A 6,227-nucleotide genomic window follows, 5' to 3' on the forward strand; every position below is an offset into this window, starting at 1 on the left:
CCATTGGCACTGGCTGCTGCTGCTCTGTGTCCTCAGCACTGCTGGGACCTGAGGACAGGCTGCTGGGCCAAATCCTGCCAGCATGACCTGCTCTCTGCCCTGCTGCCTCTACATCCCTCAGCAGGGATCACAGCACATCTGGCCAGAGGTGTGCCGCTTACCAGCCTGAACAAGGAAGGAAATGGTTGCCAAAAATGCTTGCTAAGGGTAGCCCATGTTCCCAAACACCATAAGCCACAGGCTGCTTGCAAGGAGTGGCAAATCTGTGACTGATTTTAGGTAATGGGAAACAGCAGACAGTATTTGTGAAGGGTGCTGGGGCAAGGAGCAAGAGCCCTGTGAACCCACACTGGGCTGTGTGTCCCAGTCAGTGCATGGGGCTGGAGCTGTGCTGCTCACCAGCTTAGCCAAGAGGGCTGGGGGTTGAAATGGAGACTTTTGTTGCCTCTAAATCTTTCTGCAGTCTCACCTTTCAAAGCCAGCAAAAGAGAAGTGAAGGGCTTGTGGGGAGAGGATTTGCAAGCTGTGGAAACACCGTGTTGATGATTTGACAATAAATGTTCTTCAATTACAGCTTCTCCCACTCCTCTGACCTTCTAGCCCCAGTGCTCATTATGAACAAGGTCTGAGCTGCTCTGAGTTTGAAGGACTGAGTTTGACTCAGTTTTTGTGCTCTGCCAAACTCCCACTGCCTTCAGGACAAGCTTGATTTAATATAAGGACTAAAATCCTTGGGGTTTGGCCTTAGGAGAGTAGTAAATGCAATCAGCTTCTTCAGTCTGACAGAATGAATAAGGAGAGACTCCAGAGCACTCAGCATCAGCAGAAATGGCAGAGATTATGAGGGAAGATCTGGATCATATTACTGCTTCCTAGTCCATGGTAACCACTTTTCAAAGAGATGTGGGCATCACCCTGGGCAGCACAGTGAAGGGCTCCCCTCCATGTCTTGCAGTGGTTAAAAGTCACATGAATGGTATCAGTCAGGAGAGCAAAATAACAGTGAGACTATTAGAATGATACTACTGTAAAAAAACTTTCTTTTTCTTCAGTTCTCGTTACTCTGACTGAAAAAGGAAATAGCAGGAGTAACAGGTTATACAGAGATGATGAAAATTTGTGGAGATGGGAAAAGTCTTCTGAATGAAGAGCGAGTGAAAAGATTGGTGCTATTCAATTTAGATGAAGATCAACAAGAAGAGACATGACAGAGGTACGGCTGGTAACAGATGCTGTTGAGAAGGTAAATCCAGAACCACTTTGCCTCTTCTTGTGACATCTTTAAGGGCAGCTAAACTCTCAGGTTTCAGGGTATAAGAAAAAGAATAATCCAGAGGCTCTAGGAAATGATCTCTCATATGATTGTTCATTCTGTCTGCTTGCCTTGGAATTCTCACATTTGCTGTAAAAGCCTGAAGCTTTGGTAGGAGATCCCTTACACATTAGACAGACCATTGGTTTGAACTGGTGTGGCAACTATCTTTATAGAAATTTGCTTTGTGAAGTAAGTGGTTCTACTTTTACAATACCTGCCATATCCAGGTTTGGCTCAGAAGTGCCAGCAGAGTGCCGTGATATTCCTGGCTAGCTGAGATCAGTTGTGCTCTCCCTACAACAGCCCTGGCCATACTTCACTGCTGCCTACTCTTCTTCTTTAGCATTTTTCAGGAGAACAGCTAATCTCTGGAATATGTATCTGCCTTGGGATTTGTACAAACAAATGCAAAGGACAGGTGGGTTGGAGGAAGTGAGACTCATGAAGCCCTTTTTGGTTTTAGTACCTTGTGTCTCAGGAACTAATATGGCTTGGCACTGTCCCTTGGGTGAACAGAAATAAATGGTTTAAGTTCACAAAGTCAATTTTGTAATTACTATAGGTTAAGAGAAGATAGGACTAATGCTGCTCAGCTAATGAGCAGTAACTTGTTTAGGCACAGAAATTCAGTCTCCATACTGCCTCTATACACCCACATTCTGTCTTAGCAGGGCTTTCCATATAAGTAAAACTTAAAGAAACTTAATAAAGTAAAGGCGTGAACAAAAATTTTTCTTCCTATTGTCTTTCACTATGTTGGTGCTCATCCACACTGCTTCTTCTTTCACCCAGTATGAAATAAGGCAATTCCATAGACCTGACTTCAATCACCGGGGCTTTATTGGAGTGAACAACAAACACAGCTGAAGAGATTTTGGTTAAGATGATCAGTGTTTGGGGGATAAGTCTTTGCAAAAGAATAAAAATATGAAGAAACAGCTGATATAGCTGTGAAAGCTGCATGAAGGAACCATGAGGGCATGGTCACTTGCTTCTTTGTCTTTTGCAGGAAGGAGTCAGGATTACCTGCTAAACTAATTTCAGCTGCAACTACTCAGGTCTGGGCTAATTTAATGGTAAGGAGTTTAAATACTATTTTTTTTTAAATCCCCCTATCTGAACTTTACAGAATATAATATCTCACCATGAATCTACTATTTTATGGCTTGCACAAGTACCTGGTGAGCAGAGGGCTAGTGCTTTTCTGCCTGAACTGTGGTAAGCAACAAAGTTTATATTTTCTCTTTATTTGAAGACTATCTATTAGGAGACACACTTTGTATTATGTGGCTATATGGTAAATGCTAGTTTTCAAGCTATATGTGCAGGAAAGAGTGCCAGAGAATGAATTCCTGAAAGAAGTTATCAATATTAAGAGAGTTGTCAGAACTTACTGAAAATATAATCTAGCGGCCCAGTGGAAAAAAATGGGGCAATTTTACTAAAGTTGTGTTTGTGGGGATTCAACCTTTTGTCTCTATGATGAGAAGCAGGATTGGCAGTCTCTGTGCTGGTAGGTGTGCCAGGGCTGTGGGTGAGCTGGCAGTGCTGTGGCAGAGCTCTGTGGAATAGGGGTTTTTGGCATCACTGTGGTTCAGAGGCTTTCCCTAGGCATTTATTTAGCAGATGACAGGTTTGCCCTTTATGTACCCCAGCTCTGGATTCCTAAGTGAAAAACAAAATCCATGGCAAACTCTGAAGTTTTTCAAGTGAACCTTCCCTTGTTTCTGCAGAAGGTTCCCTGTGTGAAAATGTCACTGCTTTGTGTGCTGCGGCTGAAGGGTCTTTAGGGCTGCACTGGGTTTCTCAGGACTTTCTGATTGAATTTGACTGGAGTGATGCTACAGACAATTTTCTGAAAAAGCTCAAAACAATTCATTTATTTTTCTTAAGCACTTATTGCTTTCCTTTGGACCCATGCTCTCAGCAGGCTTGTAAAGAAAGACCAGATTTGGAAACAGCTTGGTGCTGGCTTTTTTGCAAGCTGGTGTTGCAATTGAAGCAGGAACCTCCTGAAAACTGGGTCCTACAACCCACAGTATTTATTGCTGGGACTCTCTGTCTGTAATGAACTGGGAATGTGAGGGCAGAAATAATGGTAATTGATACAATTTGGGTTTTTATGTATAAGGAAGTTATGTTAGAGTGGGAATAGAATTGGTAGGTGTCAGTCTTAGGCCACACCTGCAATACTGCATGAAATCCTGGGAAGAGCATCGTTACGATAATATTGACAAACTGTTGAGAAAGTGAGAGGAGCAGCGAAGCAATCAGAGCAGAAGGGCCCAAATGATGAGAAAGGATTAAAAAAAAGCTAAGTGCCATATCTATGACTTTGCTAGAGGATGATTGATGGGAAACACAGGTAAGTTTGAAAGGAGCCTGAATTAAAAAGAAAAAAAGAGTGAGAGAATAGTTAGGACAGTACAAGGTGATATAACTAAGAATGATGGGGTGAAATTAAGCAAGAGAAAATTTAAGGTGAATCTTAGGGAAAAAATCATTACTGAAATATATTAGGCTGCTGAGCGATTGTCCATGGGGAGCAGTGCAAACTGCTGCCTGTATATTGTTTAGCCTGGGCAAAATGTTGTCAGGCATGCAGCCAAGGAAGCTGCAGGAGAAGGAAACCGAAGTGTGCACACTTTTATCTGTGGTTTTGCAGTTTCATGTGCATCACTCACAGGCATAATTTGGTTAAAAGTATTGCATCAAAGCATCTTTGACCACTCATGCCTGCTGAAATTGGTCAAAGTGGGATGCATAAATACCTAATCTAGGCTTTGATCTGGAGGCCTTGATACCCATTATGACATGAGCAATGTGTCTTGAACGTCAATGCTGGTGCATCACCCCAGCCGTGGCTGAGCAGTGGGAGCCCCGAGCAGGATGCAGGGCATGCTCTGCTGGGTTGTGCTCTCCTGTACTGGGCACTCATCAAGGCATCTCCACAGCTCAGCTCACTGGGCAGCCTGCACCACTGGTGTTGGCCACCCTCCAGCCCACAGGGGCAGTGCCCTGGAGATGTCTTTGGCTCTGGACACAGAAAAGTTTTGCAGGAAACAGGCACTGTTCTAATTCAACCAGGCAGAAGAAAAGCCTTCTTTCTCAGTGGTGTCCCCGTGGTGGGGTGGTGTCCCCGTCTGTGAGAACTCAGTGTCCATTTCCGCTTGCCTGGCATGTGGCATCCTGTCTCCCTAAAACCTTCCTGGGGGAGGGGCTGACAGTGGCAGCTTTTCCTTTGTGAGAGCTCCTAATTGAAGGAGGGCTTTGAGGGCAGGAGCTTTCCATGTCCTGGTAAGAAACTCCTCAGGTTTGTAGAAAACCTAAATTTCTTTGGTTAAAGAGCGGCAAGAATAAACCCAAATAGTCCACTGGCCAGCCCCTGCTGGGAGCAGTGAAACCTGAGTTTCATTCCCTGTTTGGTGATATCTCTGAAAAGCAAGGCTACTGTTTGCATTTTGTGCATGACTTGACTTGCATCTTCTGGGTCTGCTGGGACCTTGGGATGTAAACAAAGGAATAACTTGTTTGTGGATCCCAAAAAGCAATAGGGAGGGACAGGCTGTAGGTTTGCCAAAATTGCCAGGACAATTTGGTCTGGAAACAGGCTTTTTAGGGACATGAGAAAAATTGGTGTTGAAAGATGGAACACATCAGTGAATTCTGGATGGCTTTGGAGAGAGCTGGCAGCTCGATGGCAATATGAGGGCTTCAGTTCTTGACAAAGGTGAGATAAGCAAGGACTCGAGTAAGAACACGAAGTCACCAGGGTCTGGGTGGCCAGAAGTCCTGCTGGTGATGAGGTGGCATATTTCTTTGTCTCGTGGGGCTTCTGCAGCACCCACTTGGCATTTGTGAGGGAAAAAAATAGAAAATAAGTCTTGAAGGAAGCAAACCCAACCATTTACCTTTCTTTGCTCCATAATATTTCTTACTGTTTTCAGAGTTCTGGCTCTGTTTTATAACAATTTGAAATAGTTTTGAGGTATTTTTTTCCTGTGTTGCTGCCCTTTGCCTTTTATTCTGTATATTCACTACTCCCTATCTAAAGAAATTCTGACTAAATTCCTTGAGGGTCTGACCCTTCCCTTAGCTTTAGTTTATGCTCCCTTGTTCTTGTGTTTGACATAAGCTCAAACAGCCTTGTAAAATCTCATTTCTCTTCCCTTCAGGATTGTGTATTCTTCTGTGAAATATTTTCCCCACCCTCCTCTATCCTGCCTCTTCCTAGAAAAGTGCTTCTATTTTGGTAGCTGTTTTGTTCAGTAATTGTAAGAGTTTTGGATTCCTTTGTCACTTTCTCCATTACTGTCTCCATTATGAGTTATTGTTCTACAATGAGTTTTAGTTATAAAATAAGCTTTGCTCTTTTTTTTGTTGTTTATCCAGCAGTCCATCTTATTTCCTTTACATTCTCCTATTTTTTTCTAGTTAACAGTTCAGTACAGGGCTTAGCAAACTGTAGGCTGGTTGCATCACATTTTCTTTTCAGAAAGGTGTATTCTGGTCTAGGTTTGTTGCTGCTCACCATGGAAGATGTAGTATGCTTCATTCGGCAAAATGATCTTATACAAAATCCTGAGTTACAAAAACCATACATGGAAATGCAAAACTAATGTTTATAAAATCTATTTGGCTCTATGTTTTTATTTGTCAATAATTACAATTTTGAGCCCATACATTAAACTAGTACTGCAAACTGCTCTACTGTTTATAATATAATACAAATTACAGTAAAGACCTGTTTCAAAAATAAACAGTGCTAAGTAGAACGCCATTGAATCCAGATAACATGCTGCTGCAGATAGCTTAAAATGAAGAGGAATTTGGCAAGAAGAAAGATGATTGAAGAAGGGAATGAAAATTCACAGTGAAATGTGTTTGCTAGTCATACAGCAGAGCTGAAGGC

The sequence above is a fragment of the Lichenostomus cassidix genome, chromosome 7 (assembly GCF_008360975.1).
Source record: "Lichenostomus cassidix isolate B80296 chromosome 7, HeHo_3.0, whole genome shotgun sequence".
Classification (NCBI taxonomy): domain Eukaryota; kingdom Metazoa; phylum Chordata; class Aves; order Passeriformes; family Meliphagidae; genus Lichenostomus; species Lichenostomus cassidix.